General features: G+C 38.5%; 1 long non-coding RNA gene across 1 annotated transcript in view; it reads right to left on the minus strand.

Moving 5' to 3' along the window:
- LOC144305881 (uncharacterized) overlaps positions 1–24,061 on the minus strand; it is a 79,461-nt gene that overhangs the window by 49,681 nt on the left and 5,719 nt on the right. Inside the window, exon 2 of the long non-coding RNA XR_013372901.1 lies at positions 23,896–23,955. This is a non-coding gene — a long non-coding RNA (uncharacterized LOC144305881). The remainder of the gene's footprint in view (positions 1–23,895; positions 23,956–24,061) is intronic.

The following is a 24,061-nucleotide window of genomic DNA, read 5'->3' on the forward strand; positions in this document are numbered from 1 at the left end:
ACCTCTAATTCTACCCTTGATTTCTTCTCCCCTAAACTTAAAGGTATTTCTCTAATATTTGTCTCTACATTTCTATCTAGCACATCACTTCTCGATTTTTCATTTTAGATTTCCAACTTGGGAAGATGAATATTTAAGTCTTTCCTGTCAAACATACATTCTCCACCTTCTATCTTTTTCTTTTTTCTCTCATCCTCTCCAAGTCCAGCATAAAGTTTGGTTAAGTCAGTGACCAATACTGCTTTATTACAATTATACAAGTATTATTCATAGCTAAATTATATAATAGGATTACAATTCCTTTCTTATACAAGTTTTTGCTTTCCCTGGTATTAACAATTGCTATATTCCCCCCACTATGTTAATAAATATTAATTGCTATAACAAAGAAAAATCAGTCTCAGTGGCTTAATACAAAAGAGGTTAACTTATTAACTTATAGGAAATTCAATGAAGCTGTTCCTAGTTGGTAGGAGGCCCTTTTTGGGGTGATTCAGGGACCCAAGCCCCTTTCACTCTAATGTTCATCTATCCCTGGGTGCCTTAGAATTCCTTATTGGCTTCTTTCTCCCTATAGGCAGGCAGGCAAGGTGAGGTAAAACTAGACAATCGAGAGGGACATTTCTATATCTAGGTTGGAAGTGTTGTGCTTCCATTGAACTTCCATTCTTAGCCTATTGGTCAGAATTCAAGGCATACAACCCGAACTATATGCAAGGGAGATAAGAAATGGAGTCTATGTTCATAAGAAGAAAAAAATGAGCTGAGTCTTGGTAAACATAATGCTGTTATTCCAATAAGTGATATACATATATTTATTTATTTTTTTATTCAAATTCAATTTGCCAACATATAGTATAACACCCGATGCTTATCCCATCAAGTGCCCTCCTCAGTGCCCATCACCCAGTTACCCTATCCTCCCCCCCAACTCCCCTTCTGCAACCCTTTGTTCACTTCCCAGAGTTTGGAGTCTCTCATGGTTTGTCTCCCTCTCTAATTTTTCCCGCTCAGTTCCCCTCCTTTCCCTTATAATCCCTTTCACTTTTTCTTATATTCCACTTATGAATGAAACATATGATGATTGTCCTTCTGATTATTTCACTCAGCATAATACCCTCCTATTCCATCCATGTCAAAGCAAATGGTGGGTATTCATCTTTTCTGATGGCTGAGTAATATTCCATTTTGTGTGTGTGTGTCATTCTTCCTCACACAGATAGGATACAACGAATCCTTCCACTAAGGCAATGCTTGGAATTCCTGGCAGTCCTTTCTTGTCCATCAAAGATCAAGATCCTTAGAACTTTTGATAATGTACAGTCTATCAGGTTCAGATGTGACCCCTCAAGGTCCAAGGACCTGTGAACTAAAAAGACAAGCAATTCGTTGCCCCCACAACTCCCAATACACATATTCTATAGACAATGGAAGAGCAGGAAAACTGAAGAAGGCACAGAACAGTCATTGGTACATAGCAATTATGGAATCCTATGGGCAGGTTTTTAGTTACTGTTTATTAGCAAGTTTTTAGCTTAGACCCTGATTCTGCTCTTTGGAAAGAATTTTCTAATCCCATTGTTTTCCATGTCTCCTGAATCTGCCCTCTGGAAAATTCTTCCTTGTCCCATTATTTTCCACTGATACATCTGAAGTGGGTATTGCTATGTATGTCTTACTTGGGGACACGTATGTTTAACAGCACACTTTCTGCTTAGGGGTTGCTTTAAGCTTTACTGAAGAGTCCTAGGCCTTTTGAGGCCAGGCTTATGGTATCTTTGACAGTGAATTTCTCTCATATTCATTATATTTATAATCTATTTGCTGACAGTCATTTCCATGTTCACCTAACATTCTTTCCTTGATAGAACTCTCAATTCTGGCTTCTTTGTATCTTCGATTTCTCTCTAACTCACAGTGGCTATCTGGAAGCCATTTTGAACTAGGGGCTCAGGTGGGAAGGGAGCATCCTTAAGGTAATCTTTGCTTTAAGGATGAATCATATTGGTTAACTGAAAATTCTGGAAATCTCTTAAAGTCTATAAATACTTCATTCTCAAACTCTATCAAAAGTTTAAGTCCCCTTCTCTGTTTCAGCTCACTTAAGAACTTTTTTTTTTTTTTTTTTTTTCCTGAGATCACTCCTGTAGCCATGTTCTTCTGCTTTACTTAGGACTGGCTGTTCCCTAGGCCTATTATATAGATGAAGCACTGAAGTCCCTTCTCATTCACCGTGAAAACCTCCTTTTCTTGCTAATGTCTTAAGGCTCCTGTGTACTAGATTCCATTGTTAGGATCTAGAATTTCATTTACTCTATAAGTTAGCCTTGAAATGCCTGGTTCAGAAACAAAGGACTATATTAATCATAGCACAGCAAGCAGCATAAGCATCATGTCTGTGTCTGTTCCCTTTGCCCCCAAGTCCCATGTGAATAACATGGAGGTGCAGAGGTGAATGTTAGGTACACAGTGAGTTGCTTTATAGGAGAGGAACATTGGGCTTGGACTTGCTTTATAGCAAACAATAAGCAAGCCTTCTCCTTGGCCCAAAGGTAGACATTTCTTCATCCCTGGTTGTTACTTGCTACAAACATAATTCTTAAAAATGGCCCTCGTAAAGATTGGTAATGGTCTTATATTCTTAGTACACTCAAACAATATACAGGGACACACAGGTTCCATGCAGATTGTCTTTCCCAACACCGTATATGCTACACTCAGTTTATGAACTCTCCAGATTTATTCAATTAATGGCTTCCTGCTAAAGAACATTGGCCCACCAGAAATATTATTAGGGTTATTAGGAAGGCAAAGACCAAGTCTATTTTCCAACTATTGGATCCTTAGTGCCTATGCCAGTGCCTGGCACTGGGTAGGTAATCCAAATAAACTAAGAGACTTAAGTGATTCACTCTATGAATGGTATTGTATTCTAGAAGATAAGGTAAACCTCTCTTTCTCTCTGAAATGCAAGAATAAAACTTTTTAGAAAAATATCAATTTTTTTCATACTGATCATTTGTTGTATTCCCTTTTCTCTCCTTCATTTCTACAGCTCCTCTCTTTTGACAAACTCTGCTTAGAAAAAATAATCTTAGCTTGGAATCCTTATTTGTCCAACTCTAAAACCTACACCTTTTCTACTATACCATTTTGTCTGTCATTGCATTTTTCTTGAGATATTATCAAAACTCTATTACCTAGACTAGTCTTAGTGATTGCTCTAGTGCAGTGGTTTGTGCCCCAGGAAGTGTTGGGCAATGCCTGGAGACATTCTTGGTTGTCACAACCAGGGTAGGGAGTGCTATTGGCAATTAATGGGTTATGGTCAGGAATGATGTTAAACATCCTATGGTACACAGCCCCTCAGAGTGAAGAAGTATCTAGTCCAAAGTTTCCATGGTGCCAACATTGGAAAATCCATTCTAACATGTGTATGAATGCTCCAGATTAGTTCTTGTGCCATCTACACAGGAATTATCTTCCCAATTCCCTCCATTCTTTAGTATTTTAGAAACTTAAATCTCCCTTCCAGCCATACACATATATTACTGTGTGGTCTGATGTATTACTCTTGACTGTTTGGCTATTGTGTTCTTGTTACCCATTCTATATGACTATATCTAGCCTTGTGCAGAAAAATGGAGTTTGAGATTATTTCAAAAGAGAACTAGCCCACCAATTTGACCTTTTATTCAAATATTGGATCCACTAAAACTCAGTTGCTGAAAGTTTAGAACAGCTAATCCTAGTAACTTGACTGTTTTCTGCATGTATATTTAGGCTGAGTCACAAAGCAATATAAACTATGATAATCCACCACCAGATAAGTCTTATTTGTACAGCAATCTGACCTGACCTAAATCAGGATAAACAGGTAAATCAATACAGGAAAGTCTGGCATGTAGGCTTAATTTACAGACCTAAGAGATTATAGAGGAGTTTAGAAAGACCTATAAGCACAGACCCACAAAAATATAACAGATTGCTTTTAACTCATCCCACAGATAGAATTCCTTTGCATCGTCAGCTTATTTGCTGTCCTGACATCCCAAAGACTATAGTTTGCATCTTTTGAAAAGCATTAAAACCCAGGGATTTTCCACTGATCAGTAATACTTAAAACTAAGTTGCATGGTAGGCTAAAGTCTAGCTCAGAATAGTCAGGATCTCTCCTGGTTTCTCAAGTCTCTCCATGTACTTTGTGTGTCCTTCCCTTGGCCCCACTGAATTTCTGCTTTCCTTAAACACTGTTCTGGCCCTCATTCCCAAGCCCTCTCCTTCTCTTCCAGCTGCCAACTCCTTTCTCCTGTTACCACCCTGATTTCTGGCTCCAAAGTGATCCACTCAGCAATGATCCAGACTCATAATTCAAGGGCGTAACTCCACATCCAGGGGCAATGAGCTGTTTTTCCATGAAAAGATAGTTAGTGCTGGAGCCTATGTCTTCTATTACAGGAAATTACATCAAGCATTAATTTAACTTACAGGATCTCCAACATTCTTAAGGGGGAAGGGAAAAGGGAGGTGTAAGAAGTAAAAAAGAATCCACAAATAGATTTTTGTTGAAATATACCAGAAATAGAGCTTGAAGTGCCAGCAGAGTGTTTCAAAACACCGTTTTTTTTTTTAATGGTTTTCCATGAATGTACAGAGTAAATCTGGCACATAGTTTATTACTACAATTGGGGTTTATCTGATACAATAGTTAAAGACTAGAATAGATTCCCATAACTCAAATGGCTAAGTCCTAAATGAATAGAATGAGAAACTCATGGTAAGTTGAGGGAATGGGATTTCTAGGCAGCAAGACATTTCTCAAAGCTCTGAGACTGATAGGAAGTGAAGATAAAAGTTTGAACCAGAAAATGTCACCTCCTTTTAAAAAAAAATTGAACGAAAAAGAAGAGCTGTTTTTAATGCATTCATCCTCCAAAGAAAGAGGTAAAGGATGACAAAAACCAAACATTTTAGTTAAGTACTCAGTAACAGCTTGTTCTCATTTGGTTTAATTTAATCCAACAGATTAAATACCATCCCCAACTCTCCTCTAAAATTGTCATGAGATTTTACTACACTGAATCCCTATGCTTTATTACTTTCTTTCAGAATGCATGTTGGTCTTTCTCCCTTCTTTCTCTTCCTCCTCCTTTTCTGGATACCATCTCAAGCAACAGAAACTAGATTGCTACTAACCTTTAAAGGGAAATACCAAGTAACTGAAGCCATAGCAGTGAAGAATTATGAAAATGATTACACATGAAATATTAAAAATAGAATAAAAAAGACTCTGACAACATTTGAAAAGTGAAGAATCTTGGACTCAAGGGAAGGTTGTATGGATTGGATTAAACAAAGCTGAGGGGGAGTGGGACATATATTGGCCTATAGGAACTTTCACACTTTTTTCCCATGTTAGCTTCTAGGGGGCAGTAACAACTGGCAATAGGACAACCATGGACTTTATTCCTTGGAAACTTTCCTAAGCATCCTGACATCATGGGATGGACCTAGTCATCCGTGTGTTCATGCACAATTTTTTTTAAATAAAAAAAAACAGGGATCCCTGGGTGGCGCAGCGGTTTGGCGCCTGCCTTTGGCCCAGGGCGCGATCCTGGAGACCCGGGATCGAATCCCACGTCGGGCTCCCGGTGCATGGAGTCTGCTTCTCCCTCTGCCTGTGTCTCTGCCTCTCTCTCTCTCTCTCTCTCTCTGTGACTATCATAAATAAATAAATAAAATTAAAAAAAAAAACTTTCAGGTTTTTTTGAAGGCATCATATCATGAATTCACTTCGAAAGAGTCAAAAATCCATGCAAGATTTCTTACATGTACATTTTTATAAGCCTTCTTAGATACTTTTGAGGGAAGCCTGTATACTTAAAAATTAATTTATAAAGAGCAAACTTTATTTTTGTTAGTGAAAGAAGTGTTAGTCAAAGAATCAGACCACCTGGTATCTCTATTCAGACCTTGCTACCAACAAGAGGCAACCCTACTTTACCCATCCATTCTTCTCTGGTTCCCTAACACTCTTTATTCACATCGTCTACAGGACTTCTCACATCTGAAGGTAATTATCTATTAATCTACCTGTCTCTGTCCATAACCAAAAGCTTTTTTAAAGAAAAAGACCCTCTTTTTCAGCTTTGCAACTGCCCTAATTGGGATTTTTAAGTGTTAAACAAATGAACGAACTTCCTGAATTTCAAATCTCCTTTCTTATTCCCCATTTGAGAGCTATTGTGAGAATAAAGTGAATAAAGATAGGTAAAATTATTAAAAAGCAACGTATCACTAGTAACCACTTAGAGGGGAATGACAAGATAAATATGAAATGTGAGCAGATGAAGAAATTCTTTAAAGGCATATGCAACTGACAGCATATTGGCTATCATCATACCCATCTTACTAAGGTCTAATAATAACTGAGGATGACCTAGCCTGAAGCTACCAGAGGCTAAGTACATAAGTGATTATCATTCATTGAACTATTTCTCCCTGTTGTTTAATTTATGAAACCAAACTTGTGTTGTTTTTGGAAAAGTCTTGCTATCCTCATGATCCCAGGGGATACACAGGAGCATATACCTCTCTTTGACTTTCGTTTGAGGTTGATCTAAACCAGATGGAAAATTTGTCATAGACATTGTAAAGTACTCCATCTGTGAAGCAAACAAAAGTAAAAGATAATGAACTGTATGGAAGCTGAATTACCCATTAAGGGGTTATCCTGAGGTCTGATAATGAATTAACTCAGTGTTGTGTGAATGCTGCAGATAATGCTGAAAAACACTTCACTCTGCTTGTCCTTTTGAGGGTCACTGAAATTATGAATGTCTTTGCCAGTTGGTGGAAAGCATGTACTTCCTATTATATAAGTTAAATCTTTTTACTTGGCATTTTAAATTCCCTCTTTATAAGTTAGGCAAGCCCCTTGGTAGCAAGATGATCATCGGCAAGATTTTTGGTTAGCTTTCTGATCTTCAGTTGCTTTATTTGTACTTGGGGGTGGTATACTACCTTGTATGATTGCTGGGGGGAAAAATGACAAAAACTACTATAAGGGACTTAGCAAAGTACACGGTGCATATCATGTCCTCTGTATAATGGTAGCCAATAGTGTTACCAGGCTTCTGTCAGGTAATATCACCATGCTTTGTTATTTGTTTTGTTTTATACACTGTGTACATTACCTCAGTACCAGAAAGAAAGAAAAAGATAGTTTCTCAAAAACTCATGGACCGCTGTTTCTCTAAGGTGATAGAGAATAGCCAGAAACTTTGAGCATTAATAGCACTGGTGTCAAACTTAGAAGACCCATATTGAAATACAGTGGTGCCCACATCCAAGAGAATAGACAAAATTAGATAATGACAACACCAAATGTTGGTGAGGTTGTGGAGCACCTGGAACTCTGTTGACAAGAACATTAAAAAAGTAAAACCACTTTGGAACAAGTTCTGGTAGTTTTTCTAATAAAATTAAGCATGTACTTTCCCTGTGACCTAATAAGCCCACCCGTTGGTATTTACTTGAAGGAAATAATAACATGTTTGCAAAATGCATTACAAGAATGTTCATAGCAGCTTTATTCATAACAGCCCAACACTGGGAACAGCCCTGATATCCATCAAAATGTGATTAATCACATTCATCAAATTGTGATTTAATGAACAAATTATGCATACAGTAAACTACTCAACAATAAAAAGGGATGGGTGTGGGATGAACTACTGGGTGTTGTATGAATCTCACAATTATAATTCTGAGTGAAAGAAGCCCTACGCAAAAGAGAACATAGCATATGAATCCTTTATGACCTTTTATAACAGACAAAACAAATCTATAATAGAAAAAAAAAAACCTCAAGAGTAGTTGCTTCAGAGACAGGAGCAGAGTAGGAAATGTTCTGTGATAATGATTTTCTATAACCTGATGGGAACTGAAGGTTGCACAAGTATATGTATTTGAAATACTCCATAAATGTATATTTAAGACTTATTAAATGTACATACAATGAAATGTATATCAAGTGAAAAATAGAGAGCAAACTCTAATTATATGCAGGCTGAAGTATTTAGGAGAAATACACTGATATCTGAAATTTATTTTGAATGCACCAAAAAAGATGAATCAACAGATGGATATAGGCTAAGACAGACGGATATAGGCTAAGATAGATGGATAAAGACTGATAAAGTAAATGCTAATGATAAAACTAGGTGGAAGGTATGTGTGTGTTCACTGATAATTTTTGAATACTTGAATGGTATGAATATTTAAAATGTTGGGGAAAATATAGTAGTGGCAAAGTTCATTTTTGCCTGAAGGAGTAATTGAGGCATCCTATTCTATTAAAGGAAAATTTATGAGGCATCCTATTCTATTAAAGGAAATTATTCCAGAAAGCATGAGAAAAGGAATATATAAAATGTGCAATAGCTCAGAGGTAAGGAGAAATGATGGAAGATCTCTCCTCCAAAAGATAGCAAAAATTGGCTGTCTTTTCAACCATCTTTCATGTTCCCTTGTTACTTTTCTACCAGTCTACTGGTACCCATTGGCTAAGCCTAGCCTGAAAAGGAGAGTCCTGACTTCTTTTGGTCTGACTTCTAGACTGTTAGACAAGAACTTCATCTCCATACCAATTACTTTGAGGAAAGATGGCACCCATTTGCTTCAGCAGAGACCAAACTTTGAGTGAAATGAGCATGGTGATTTGTGCCCCTACTGTAAATCTCGGAACACCTGTATTGTTAATACATTAATGTAATGCTGAGAAAACAAAATGCTCATTTCTCACTGAGCCAGGAGTAAGAACAGTACCATGTATGAAAAATGGAATTTCCCTTTTGTTAGCAGGATCTGGTTTTCCATTTTCCACATTAGGACTAGTTGGCATGGTTAGTTACAGGGCCTGATCACAGAGAAGGTAGTCATGTGCTGATCTTGGTATGTTTTTTGTGTTTAAAATTCATAGCAGAGCAGAAAAACATTTTAAAATAAAATGATCTCAGGAAAGGCTCTATCGAAGCAATATAGTTTGTTCTTTAAGAACTATTGCAGAATTTTGCTTTTTATAGATGAGCATGTGATCTGCGTATTTTGGCACAAGGAGAGGAAATTCAGGCAGAGTCAAAGGAAATGACCATAATCAAGGTTATGACTTTGTCGTAATAAGCTAGCTGACAACACCTGATTTTAATGAACGCAAGAGTGAAAGTAATTAAGCATAATTGTTAATTCTGCCTTATATCTAGAATAGTTACTTTCAGAAGAAGGAACTTCTGCTAATGGCTTTAAGAAGCCAGCAAATGGGTATTTTTAAGCTTCAATAGTATTCCTACAAGGCTTTCTGGAAAGGTAATAGGAAGTAGCATTCAAAAGAAAAGATCAGCGTGGCTATCAGACACTAATACTATTTGAATCCATGTGTCATCCAAGTGGATGGTGTCAAAACTAGCATCCACTTGGCAGAAAATTTCTTTTAAAATTTCTTCAGCTCCGCTCTAGTACTCTATTAAAATTTCTTAAGTATTAAGGTAATAAATCCAAAAATAATGGCTATAAGAATAAATGAATCAAAAGCTTCATTTTTCTTGCCTGTCTGAAGAGGACAAAAATATTAAGGGCTTTCTTCAGTTTTTCTGGAGATGGAAACTTAAAGACATTATTTTGGTCTTTTGTTGTTTTGCTCTTCTCTCATTCTGAAGAGAAGGCATTCAGAAATAAGAATGATCACAAAAAATACACATGGCCAATAAAAATGAAAAATGTTCATTCCCATTAGTAATTTTAAAAACATAAATTAAAGCAAGGAAATACCATTTTTTTTCCACCTATCAAACTGGCAAGAATTAAAAATTGGCAAGAGAATGGAGGAGACATTCTTATAAACAACTTGTATATAGGAATATAAATGTGCTATAACTTTCTGCTATAACTTTGCTGGTGGGAAGTTTTGGCAAAGTGGATTAGAGTTTTAAAATGTTTGATTTCTAAAGTTTCTAATGAAAATAATAGAGACACCCACAAAGATTTATATATTTTAAGTTTATTGCAGCAAATTTTATAGTAGCCAAATTGGGAAATAACTCCAACGCTCATCCATAGGGAATTGGTTAAATGATAGTACAGTCATGTATGGAAAAGTCATGATTTTTAAGAATATTTAGTGGTAATGTTTATAATGTACCATTAAGTGGTACATCCATCTCATCTCATCCATCTCATTTCTCATCCAAATGAGAAATTTGGATGAAAGTCATATTTAGAGCACTATTCCAGTTTTCTAATATGTATGTATATACATGAAAAATTCTGCATGGTATATATCAATATTTGTGTATGATGGGACTTGGGGTGATTTTTGTTTTCTTATATTGTCTGTATTTCTACAATGAGCATATTTTACCAGAGTACAATAAATCAATACTTTGAATTGTACAAAACAGAATTTGTGCTTTGTTTGGATCTAACAGGCTATTGTCAGTCAATTCAGTTGAATGATGGGACAATTCAGAGAAGAAAAAAATTCAGGCAACCTGGTTGGTTGGCAGTTGGCAGACAAAAGAGTTGGCTAATTTCCCGTACTTGTAATTTTTCAACTAGTTGCTTTGGCATCACATAAATACAGCTCGAGTTGGAACATTTGAAACTGAAAAAGCTTTAATGCCAAAAATCTTAGGCCAAAATTGAAAAAAGATGAACGCTGATTTTTTTTTCTACTACAGTTTTTTATACATAAAAATGAACTAATAAAATAAATCCCCCATCACTCCCAGCTATATTTTTTGAGCATTTTAAAGTGTAAATATGGTCTTTAACCCCATCTGGCTGTGGAAGAGCTATTTATTAGGCTGCAAGGAGTGTAGGACAGGCAGCAGGAGAGGGGTGGTCCATGAGAGAAATAAAGCTATCTGCCTCAGGCTGGGCCTCTTTGTTTTCATAATTTTCACCTCATTCTATTGTTTTGCTATTTCTTTATTGGTTACCTCGGATAGGGTCAAATTAACCTTTATAGCTGTCACCTCAGAGGTTAGCCAAAGGGCTAGTTTTCGTCAGTTCTGTTCATTGCAATGTTCCCAGTGGCTAAAACAGACCCTGGCACATAGTAGGCACTCCAACAATTACAGGCTGAAACCTCTCTGACGTCATGCACAGAAAACTGCATAGTCATTCAGACATTCCCTTTAGCTTGAAACTCTGGGAGACATATTTGAGTAAAAATGCCCATGTAGAAATTAAGAATCTAAATTATCAGTAACTTATAATTTAGTCTGATGAGTTTCAGGTCCTTGAGAATGAATTACGGCTGGTGGCTGAGAAAGAGCTATCAAGAATGAAGTTTAGGGCACTTAAAGGAAGAGAAGGAAAATTATGCTTGTCGAATACAAGCCATCATACTTTCAAATAAGCAAAGGTCCCCAGTAAACATACAAAGAGGGCTCATTTTGAAAACAAAATCTAAAATCTAATCTAAAATCTTGCCAGATGCTCTCACAGATAACTGTATCATTTAATCCCTGCAACAGTCTTTCAAGAAAGGCATTTCTTATCCCCATTTTGCAGATATGAAATTGAGGCTCGAATAGATAAGTAATTTCTCAAAGGCCTAACAGCTAGAAGCTAGAAAGTGCAAGAGTCCAGATTTGTCTGACTCCAAAGTTCCAAACCATGAAGAAAAATGAATAAAATTTAAAATGGGAGATCGGGAACAGTGTAAAGGAATTGGTCTTATCAGCATGGTTCAGAGCTGCCAGTCTTGTGGCACTGGTGGTAGTCTCTCAACTCGGCTGAGCAACTGAGGTGGGCTGATGATGGAAGAAATCTAGAGAATCCCTTCCCCAATCCAGCAGACAGGACTGTTGCAAGCCTACTGCTACGTTATCTTTACAAACGCTGTAACACAGCCGTACCAGCCCCCTGGGCAGTAAAAAATCCTCCCCAAGCACTTCTAATATCCTTAAATAAATACTGGGAAGTTCCAAGTAAATATCCAGAAAGCAAAGGTTGAACTGAGAGCTAAACAACCTTAAATTATTTAAATTCCTAAATATCAAATAAAAGAGCCAGACACTAGGTAAATTAGTGGGATGTTTACACACCAACTAGATAATTTCTAATCTAATTTGCAGTGGCAGTCAGAATGCCGCTGACCATTCGAAATAAATAATATGTTGTCTTAGATCTGGATGATTAGAAAGACTACTTTGCAAAGATCTGCTTTATCGTACAAGACCGTCTAGCAAGGGACTATTGCTGTAGGAGACAACTATTGCCAAACTGGGGATTATTTGCAGAATATACATGGCTGAGGATAATTGTGTGTAGTATTAATCTTATCGCTACACAGAAAACTCAACAAGCTTTCCTGGATAGTAGCTGAAAGTGAAATAAATATGATTTAGAGTACTTTTATTCCAGGGAGTAATTGCGCAGCCTGGCCTGCAGTTGACAAGTATAAACAATGTTTGGGAAGTCAGAAACAAATGTTTTAATTTTAGTGCATAAAAAAGTTTGTGAAAGAACATCTGAGTAGAACAAGACTGCTCTTGAAATCAAAAAATGACCACTCCCTCAGAAGGGCAGCTATCCAGACAAGAGCTTTGAGAATTGGAAAGCTGAACTCAATTCAGCCAGGCTTCCTAATTTCTGAAGCTCTGGTTTCCTCTGCTGCCAACAGAAAAGCAAGGCATACATAAAAATAGGAAGTGTGCACTTTCAGCAAGGCTTGCCAGCTTGCAGTATTCACAGGTTTCAAAGAAAAAGGCAATGGGTCATGGCAATGCTATGTCATCAAGAGAGAATGTTAGTCTGTACATGTTTCAGAACAATATTTAAGTACCAATAAGTGGGGTAAAATGAAAATTCACAGCAATAGATTACTAGATCTAATAATTTTAGAATTTATTTAAGAAATTGGCAGCATTATGAACCAAGAGTACATAATTGTACATATTTGATGTCAGAATTCATGAGTGTGGGTCTCTAGGTCAACCATGTTCTAGTCAATAAGTATTGATTAAGAACCCTATATGCTTGAATCTAAGACCTGCTATGAAGGATACAATATTATCAGATATAACTCCAACCCTCTGAGAGATGGGAGAGGATGGAAAACAAACTCATCATGTCAGCTAAATGCCAAACACAGTTCTAAGCACTTTTACATTAAACGTGGCAACCCTCAAGAGGGATATTAGAATTTCTATTTTATGAATGCATTGTGCATGAGAGCATGAAAACAAGTATAAAACGATATAGTATATAATTCTTACATTGAATATTATCAGGTTCTACAGTTTGTGATTCTCAGGAAGTAGTATGAAAAATCCAGAAGGGCTGAAATCATTATTGACTAGAGTGACTGACGACCCGTGACATCATGAAGGAGCTGGTGTTTGGAATGCGTGCTAAAGTATAGGAAAAATTAGAATAGGTAAGACAATGTGTGGATGGAAAAAGGTGCAACATTGGAGGTAAGAACCATGTAATTAAAAGCAAAAATTCATAAATAATAAGTGTATGGGGCAGAGGTGAATCAACGTGGTGGCCAATCTGATAGGAAGAGAGGATGCATTAAGGAGAGTATAGGAGAATTAAATTAGATAAAAGTTATGTTTAGATTCCAGTGGATTCAAAAATCAAAAGGAGGTAATGGTAGATTCTTGAATAAATGGTAGGAGAATTCAAATAGTAGGCCATATTTTGAACAAATTCCTAGTCATAGATGCAGGTGATTTGGGCCATTCAGAACACACCTGCATAGAAAATACTATGACAACACTTTGTTTTATGAGGACATCTCTATGTGTCTAGAGATTTATGCGGTAACAAAATTTGAAACCGGAAGATTATTGTATTCTTTCATCTGGGGACAATGGCTTTGAACTATGGCTACAACAATAGACACAGAGAAGGAAAGCTATTTGTTTAAAGGAAGAAACTATGGGACTTTGTGATAGAAATGAGATGGCAGAGGGGAAATCGTGAAGATGAATCCCAAATATCTTGCTAAGGAAAGAAAGAACCTCTAGCAATGCAATGTAGGTATTAGTCATAAAGAAAGCACATAAAATTCAGCTCTGCTATGCCAGATCAGCATCATGGTTTAACCATCTTGTTTCTTGTTCCCTCCATTCAACACATACACTCATGATTCAGAGCTAGAGGCAGGAAGAAGGAATAGACAGTGAAGGGATTGGTTAGTAATGTTTGCCTTTTAGTCCAATATGTATCTTTCCCTAAAACAATGGAGGGGGTGAATGTGAGAGTGGTTTCTGCATGCCCGTGCCACCCAATGGTCAAATGTTAATGTAATTATTTTAGTTCCACTGGCCTTCAGAAGTTTCCACATCAATCTTAGGCTTCACAACCTAATATCAATGACCTATCAACGTCTACCAACCCTACCTTCTCCCTATCCACGACTATCAAATATGGGTATACTTTATTTGAAGGCAATAGGACCTAGAGAAAATATTTTGTTAAGAAAATAATGCTAACAGCAAGCATACTGACCAAAATTGATCCTCAGTAGTGTACTACCTGTCTTTTGGATTTTGGATTAGATGCTTCAAACAATAGCTTAGCACTGGGTGCAGTATCTGGCATAACACTAGTAAACAATAAATATGTGCTAAATGAATAAATAAACTTTATTTTCATCTTCTTCTTGGGTTTATATGTTGCCTTTGCTTGAAAACCTCCAAAGGCTTCCATTATTATGGCATTCAGAAGAATGCTTAGATAAGAACTAATCCTAAAATGGCCATGAGTGTTTTGCAGCACAGTAGAATAGAAGAAGCATTTAACTTGGGCAACTTGAGTCTAAGTACAGTCTAAGTCTAACTTGCCTTGATCATCCATGTAACATTTGGACAAATCGCTTCCTCTCTAGGTTGCTGTTTCCTCGGTGGTAGTTGAGGGGTCTGGGTCAGGAGGAATGTCAGGCTTGTTCTGGTTTAACAACCTCAGAGTCCATGTAAGCTCACAGAAGCTAACTCTAAGATTACCTTGAGCCCTGCCCAGGACATTCATTTAAGTAAAATTTCTACTCTGGTCTTAAAATATGACTTAGTAGAATTTTCCTTTCATCACCTGACATAAGTCATTTGAAGAGTCTTCTGTGACAATCAGAATGAATGTGGCTCCAAGCCCTTTCAAGGCCCTTAAAACTAAAGATGATGATTCTGTGACACCTAGGTATCACCCATGGATTTTTTTTATCATACTGGGCATATGGTATGGTAATAATTATCTGTAAGGCCCTTTTACAGGAAACACCTGCTGATATGTAGGTCAGCCCAGCTGCTCTAAATATGAAACATTTCTGTACCTCTCCCTGTAGAGACAGAGAGATAATCAGGCCAGACTCTCGGCAAACCCTGAGGTCCACAACTTCCTTTTCATTCTCCCTTTCTTCCACCAGGGGTCTGCTGTCTCTCCCAGACTTCACATTTTATTTTCTTTCCAATAAAAGAGCAAAGGAACCACCATTAGCATGTGCACTTCTGCCAAATTCTATCAAGATTTAATATTCCTGGTCATATTTGGGTTTTAGATTTTTTTCCCCATTAAAAGCAGCAAGTTGGTAGAGGTTTTTTTTTTTTTTTTTTCTTGGTGGGAAGGTAGTGAGTGATAGGAAATCAATCAGAACATAACAGATTGTTTTAGATCTCTGTCACATGCTATCTCCTACAGCATACATTCCAAAGACACTGTGTGCATCTCCAGGACTGAGAATCCTATCCCAGCAACCCTGACTTCTTCCTCTTCTCCCACTTCTTGAAGTCAATTGTTTTCCTTTCAACTTCTTTCTCAAAGACTCCCAACTGTTCACAACCTGCCCCCAATGTTTCCCCCACTTTCCTGTGGCCTCACTGTTGGCCTAGGTGCCCCACTTTCTGTACTGTGGTACATCAATAGTCTCAGACCTTGGAGCTATTAGAGCTTTAAGGCCCCTAGAAAATATGCTTCTAGAATGTTATTATGCTAACTGTTAATAAATACTAAGTTAAATACTGGTTAGGAATGGAAAACATGGCAGCAACTCAAATGGAGAGTAGAAGCTGAAAGTAGATCAGACTCCTCAGGTGGGGTATGGAATAGGGCTAGGAGTAGGTACTGGATTAAATAGTGACCCCCCAAAATTCATGACTACCCAGAACCTATGAATATGACCTTATTTGGAAATAGGGCCTTTGCTGATGTAATCAATTTAAGATGAGGTTGTGCTGCATTAGGATGGGCCCCAATCCAATATGACTAGGGTCAGGAAAGAAGGCAACTGGGACACAGAACCACACAGGAAGAACACCATGTGATGATGGAAGAGAGATGAGAGGGATGTAAGCCAAGGGGTGCCAAGGATTAGGAAGAGGCAAAGAAGAATCCTCCCCTAGAGGTTTCAGAGTGAGCACAGCCCAGCTGCCACTTCAATTCCAGAATTCTGACCTCCAGGACCATAAGAGAACAAATTTATGTTTTAAGCCACCAAGTGAACATTTGTCACAGCAGCCGTAGGAAATGAATATAGGTTATCACAGGGATTAAGTGTTAGTGGACAAAGTGAAACCCTGAGGATCTCACCCTGTGCACAGGAGGATGAGGGATCTGGGACCAAAGATCCTGCAGTGTTGGAAGCAGATCCAAAACTTTGCCTACCGTCTGTGGATATCAGAGTAGGTCCCTGTGCGAAGGAAGATGATAACAGTGAGGACTATGATTGTTACTAAGATAAAAAGAGAAGGAACAGAGAGGGAAAAAAAAGAAAATAGTGGAGAAAAGCATGATTTTAGAGAAAAATAACCTTGTTAGTGACTCTATATTGATAACCAGAGTCAAGGTAGAATGAAGGGTAAAACCCAAAATCTGGCTCTTGTGGATAAAATATTAATTATGCAAACTGCTTACCATTGATACCTAATAGCTTTCAAGCATAATAACAATTATGTGTATCATTAAATGTTAGAATTAAAATTTGTAATAATTTTATCAAAACAGCAAACTTTGTGTAAACAGCCCTTAAATAGTGACTCCTGCCACATGGTCACTAGCTCACAACCTAAAAACAAAAAACAAAAACAAAAGCTAGGCAACTGTGCTTCACACCCCTCACATAAGTACAGAGAAAATATGGCATGATGGTTATGCTATTTATGGATTTTACCACCCAGGCATAGACTTAATAAGGATCTGGAGAAACGAAGCCCATTATCATGTATGAAAGCAAACGTTGAAGGAACACAAGTCCACAGTGGTGGGATATCCTTTTGATATAATATTCCTTGATTCAAATAAAAGTACGTGTTATGTGTTCAACAGAGAACCATTGAGCTTTCTTTGGCATTCCTCTGTCATGTGTGCTGCCCACGTTTTAACAAAGACTGTTTGTGCTGATGTGTGTTTGCTGGTTTGTACCCCAGTCCCACACATAAAATGTCTTGTGCTCCCACCAAGACTTAAGAAAAACACCCTACAAGCATCAGCACACAATCAAATGCACTTGAAGTTCAGCTGAACTTTGTCTTCCATTTGAGACCATGAACACAGTCTCACGGGCTTCCTCTCCCAAACACACCAGATTTTTTTTGTTTCATGATCAGTCTGGGTTTAAACAAAATACAATTTGTTTTGAGAGCTATTTGAAACTAAAATAGGAAGTCTTGTTACTGGTTTATTGGTCTATAACTAGGTTCTTTCCTGCAGAGAGATGTTTTCAACATTCAGTGTGAAACACACACAGCAGCACCCTTTCTAGGGATGGGGTGATGGTGCCCTCTTGAGGAAGAAGGAATAAGGCAGGGGGAAAAAATAAAGTTGAAGGAAGAAGCCACTGGAAAACAGGAAAGGAATATTTAAGTATTCAGGTGGGCAGCAAACCAGTCCCGTCTATCTGAAAGGATGACTTGGGTTGGCCAAAGATGTGGACAACAAGCTTTTTGCATTTTTTTCCCCAGAGCAAACTCACAAGTCTTTATTTGTAAGTAGAGTCTGCTTTGCTCCTGCTTTTTATTAACAGTGTGTTTTCCAAAGTAATGCCATTCTGATGAGGCCATGCCTCCCTTGCTTTTCTGTAGCTCACAGCCAAAAATGCTTTTTAATTATTGAATCCACACTGTCACTCTGACAGAGTAGCTGCCATCTGATCCCTTCTAGCCATCCTTGAGGATCGCAAATCTCAAAACGTGCTGGCTATTGTACCCTCCTCCTGCATTGCGGGCTCTGGCTTAATTAATCTAACTATGCCCATTCAGTCATTTTCCCCTTTCCTTGCTATTCAGTTCTGCCAAGCTCCTCGTCATTTTTCTTACGATTCTTTGAACTCAGCCCAACTTTCTCCCTGATTCTGATTCCAGGAATGTGGGCTTTACGAATCTTTTTTTATACAGGACAAGTAATATGTTTAGCTAGCATCTCTACCCACAACCCCCCAAATATGAAATCCTTTTAAGAGTTTCCTTGAAAGAAAACTGGCTAATGAACAATCTCAGAAAATGGAACAGACTTCCAGAGCACTTTACCTGATTCATTCCAATAAGGTATAGGCAACATATAAGATTGGAACCCCAGAGAACGTTGCAGGATGAAATTTGTGACCCTTGGCACAAATGCAGACATAGAACCACCTGACTGTATTGCTCATCCCTAATTTACTACCTTGGGACTGGCCAAAATAAAGATGAACACCTGCTGGCTTCCAATGGCCAGTATACTCTGGTGGATCAGAGAACTGGTTTTAAAACTATGCTAAGAGTTTCTGACTACTTTCTCTGCCACTGTCCAGTTGCATAAATTTCAGTCAAGTTACTTAAGCTTTCTAGACCTCATCCTCTCATCCATAAAACAGGGTGGTCCGAGTGTCTTCCTGTGCTAGGAGAACCTGGATCAGTCCTGTGGACAAGAGGCCACACCTACTTTTTGACTATTTGCTATATGATCATTATCCCTACATCTTTGAACATATTGAATTTACAAAACTGTCTTGAGAAAAAGCGAGCTTAAATAACTCAATTTTAACAAATTAACACATTAGGTAAAACAAAAGTAAAACCGGGCACCTGACTGGCTCAGTCGGAAGAGCATGCAACTCTTGATCTCTAGGTTGTGCCACGTTGGGTGAAGCAATTACTTTAAAATCTTTAAGACTTTTTTTCTCAATAAAAATAAATTTTAAAAGAGCATAGAATGGCATATGATGTCCTGTAGCTTTGTCTCAAATTGTCACAAGGCCACTTTTGAATCCTGGCTACTGTGTAACAGCCCCTCCTCGGCACCCAGAGTTAGAAGCTGCAGCTTACTCCATCAGCGTCAGTCGTCTTAGGTGTCTGAGGGAAGCAGGTCACCTCGAAGATGAGAAACTGAGACTGTCACAGCCTCGGTGCTTCTTCATAGACCAACACTTTTTCCTGATCTACTTAAGAGAGAATGGCTCTTGGGTCGGGGAGGAGGCAGGGACAGACTTCTACCTCCACTCAGAGCTTTGAAATACCTTCATCACTTGAGGAGAGAGATCTCAGCATAAGAGAACTGAAAGACCAGGCCAGGTAGTATTTGATTATTACATGATATGATCTTAAGTCAAAAATGGAGTTTACTTGGGGGAGAAAACCCTTCTGACTCTGTTATCTGTCTCAAAATTCTGAACCTCCTGTTCACTGTCCTATAAAAAGAACTTCCTTATCAGCTTGGGACCAGAAAGGCATGTGTTCCTTTTTCTGACCCCAAATTCCTCTGAAATCTTGCTCACAGGTAGCTCTGGGGATTAAACAAGCTAGTACTTGTGATGGGCTCAGGCCTGGGCCTGGGACGGACAGATCTCCATCACTATTCCTGGTGATCATTTCATCTTAGGCTTCTTGGCAAATGTTGCGGTGAGTGAAACAAAGGGCTGAGCTTAGCTGAGCTGACTTCCTGGGCCCCATGCTCGTGCAAGAGGAGGTGTCTGTCCCAGGAAGGGCCCTACAGATGCTGCAGGGACAGGATGTCTCTTTAAGTCTGGAAGAGATCACACAAGGACAGAAATGTTTCCCCCTGTTCTCATCATGTCAAGTCCACCTCTGTCCTGGTAGGACCTGTCTCAGCACAGGAATTCTTTGAGGACTCTCCCATTCCTACAGCCATGCTCTCTATGCTTGTCCCTATTCTATGTAACTTTAAGCCCTTCTTTTCTTCACAGGGTGAGAAGGAACACATTTTTAAATGTATCACAATGTCCTTTCCCAACACTCTGCAAACACCTGGAGAACCATGCATGGTAGTTATATACAAATTGATCATTTTATTGACTCAATTCAGGATTCTTAGAGAGGAGTTTCTGTGAATAAGATTTTTCCCCCTTTTATTTATTTAAAGATTTTATTTATTCACTCATAAGACAGAGAGAGAGAGAGAGAAGCAGAGACACAGGCAGAGGGAGAAGCAGGCTCCATGCAGGGAGCCCGACGCGGGACTCGATCCTGGGTCTCCAGAATCACGCCCCAGGCTGAAGGCAGACACTTAACTGCTGAGCCACCCAGGGATCCCGTCCCCCTTTTAAATAAGGCAAAAAAAAATTTTTTTCCAGGAGTCTGTGTGGCTCTGCCTTGAATTTTACGGAGGTTGAGAATGGTTGGGTTTTAATACAGTGTAAAGCTTTTTTTTCTCTCCTATTTGTGGATCTATCTTTGTGCATTGGGCTTATTGCTTGAAACGTTAGAAGACAGATTTAGCTGATAACAAACATCCAATTTTACTATACTTGACCTCTGTCATCTCACTATGCATTACTCTACTGTAGATCTGACTCATCTTGTGGGTGACTATAACAATATTTCAAGACATTAGAGACCATGAAAAGGCTACTTAGGGATAGCTTTGCTCTGTATCAGTGATACTTGAGGCAGGTAGCCAGGAGGAGCAGGACAACCACCTTCCAGAATATTTCCCAGGGTCTAACTGCTCCATGTTCCTCATAAAACCCACAAAAGCAACAGGGTTTTCCTTTTGCCTCAAGTGGCTCATCACCTTACATAGGCATTTCTGAGATTTAAAATGCAATCAAGTGTAATTGAAATTTTAACTTCTGCAATATGTGTGTGAATAAGGATGTGACAAGGGTAGGGCATGGTTTTGTGTGGTTTGGTTTTGTCTAGAGGATCTAGTGTTATTCTTTAATCCTCTCTCTGCTTCTATTATGTTAAAGCCAAAGATCCAATGTCTCAATTCACCCTGTAGAGTTGTCTACACTGACTCAGTTACTTTATAATTCCTATAACGTGGTCTCCTCCTCACTTAAAGTATGAGTAATTACATGTATCCCATTCTGTGAAAATGTTTTTCAAGATTCGCCTTGTGTTTCTTAATGCTGGATAGCCAGAAAATAAAATCGGTGCTACCCAGAATCAAGTAGATACCATCAATTACAGATAATAACCAAAGCTAGAGAATCCTATTTTAATATTCTTTAAACTGAGTTCCAAATAGATTGTTCAGTCTGCAGCCACAGACTCCAAAATATGAACTGAATATGAAAACATTTTAACTTTCATGTTTTAATGATAAGAATGTTGTTGGCATTAATATTTGAACATTTCAGCATACCTAGTTCTGAAGCTATGTCATGGCAGGCTCAGAATCCACTGGCAGACTATAAATAAAATCTTTCTATAAATATACTTTATGCCAAACTACCAGCAGAATACATTTTTCATCTTCTAAACAGATGGTATAAGAGAAAAATCATGCATGTATATGATTAATCAAATGTGCTTTTGCTGATAGAATTTTCATTACCATTACCAGCATGGGTTTTATGAAATTTCTGCATGTTATATTTTCTTTTGAGAATTAGTTTATTTAAGAAAATGATTAATATAAATGAAGACACAAAGATGACAGGCCTTTATGTGTTTGGTTTCTCCGAGGTCTACTGGGCCTGAGACTAAGGGGGTTTGGGGGGGCAAAGACAAAAGCAGGCAGCTCTTTCGAGCCTATGGCTGATCTACACGCTTAGGTTCTCACCTTTATTATCCCAGATCCTACCCCAATCCCCCACTGGTCATCTGTCAAAACTTCTCTTCTCCTAAGAAGTTAGCTTTTGTCAAAGGCCTTACCCTCTCCATGCTTATGACCAGTCTGCAAGAGACTGAAAATAAGAGAGTTTACTGAAGAAAATGTCATGGCAAAGGCTTCTCGCATGTTATAAAATAGCACCAACAGTGACCATTTTATAGTCATTAAAAAAATGGGGAGGGGACTCCTCTAGACTTAGATCATTTGGATTCAAACCCAGCCAAATCACTATAACGAAGGAGGGTGGTTGCCCACTGCTCTTATCCATTCTTCTATTTCTCCTTGTGCAGGACACCACAAATTTTCATCTGGCCATATTACCATCTAGAATCAAAGACCCTTCCTAAAGCCACCCTGGGGGCTAGGTGAGGCCATGGGACTAGACCATGGCCTGGGAGTAAATTTGAGCCAGAATATAATTAAGGTAGATGGCTCAGTTTGCCTTTCTGCCTTCTGTCTTGCTTCTGGATTGTATAGTGTGTGTGTGATAGCTGGAATTCCAGGAAGCATTTTAGACCTTGGTATGGCCATGAGGATAGTAGTGGTGTGCTCAGATGGTGTGTAGAAATTTAAAACTGGAGTCCCCGAAATCACTGAGGAAGTTACCATATCAGCTCTAGTCTGCCTCTTGTTAGACTTCTTTTATGTGGGGAAAAGAAAATGAACCTTTATTTATTTAACATGCTGTCTGTGGGCCTTTTAGCAAATTGCTTGACCTCTCAGCACATTAGTTTTCATATCTACAAAATGGAGATAATAATAGCACCTAACTCATCAGATTTTTGTGGGTGTTCAATTAGATAATACCTGCAATGTGCTGAGGCCTGGGACCTCTGCGTATAACAAGCCCTCTACCAACAGACTATTGTTGTTATTGAGGATGCCTGATATTTGAGTACCTAACAAGCAGTTTTACCATTAAAAAGGGACCTGGGAAGTTCCTCAGCATATTATTTTTTTAATGTTCTGAAGTATGAATATGAATCATGCCCTCTGAGAAGCAATGAGTCATTTAGCAAGGCAGGGACTAGCATCTCCTCTGAGTAGGGCTTTGCTATTCTCTGCTCATGCAGTAACCCACTCGTGGTATGACTAAAACATTGTTTCTTCATGAAAACAACTCTGGGAGGAAAAAAAAAAAAAAAACAAAAAACAAATGCCAGTGCTAGTCACAGTAACAAAGAAAACATTAAGCCTAATAAGGTTAAAAAAAATGAAGTTTCCCAATTAGAATATTGACATTTTGGCAATAGTTCTGATTTATGGCATAAATATACCTACTGTATGCTCCACGCAGAGGAAGCTATAGATGAGAGAGGGCATTTTAAATATGAGTATCTTCAAATGACTCTCACTGTCTCATTCATAAATGTGCATGACCTCCTGTTGCATACGTTCCACATGCACAATCCACAGGTAATAGAAGGACCAAAGGTAAAAAATTAAGGGGGAATGGAACCTGCAGAATCACAACAGTGGGCAGATCCTTTATCCCAAAAGAGCTCCAAGAGTGAGGAAACTATTTTATTCATATCCACCTACTCCCCTCGAAAGACTTAAGACTTTTTCATAATAAAAGACACAGGATTAGCAAAATCCTAGAATGACTGAGACAAGAATGAAAGGGAATAGCTGAGAGGGAAGAATAATTACAGGCAAATAGCTGAGTCCTGGTCTGGAGACCCCACTTTCTGGGATTTCTCCTGGATCACAGGTCATGCTTGGAAAAGTTCCACTTAGAGAAGAGGGAGGAGTGCCTGCTGTGTTGGATCTCCCCCACTTGCCCCCAGGACCCTCACCGTGCCCTCACCCTGCCCCATGCCCATGGAGGCTGACCTGTGGTCTGCATCTGCAGGTTCCCTGTCTTCTGGTTTCTGGTTAAGCCAGTGGTGACCCCTGGAAGAAGACCAGAGGAAGGGGAGAGACTGAGATCATAGTATTTATCCTCCAATTTCCTCCCCGTGAGGTTGCTTTGAATTGTCTGCATCCCTAGACCCAAGCT

This window comes from Canis aureus, chromosome 36 (genome assembly GCF_053574225.1).
Source record: "Canis aureus isolate CA01 chromosome 36, VMU_Caureus_v.1.0, whole genome shotgun sequence".
Lineage (NCBI taxonomy): Eukaryota > Metazoa > Chordata > Mammalia > Carnivora > Canidae > Canis > Canis aureus.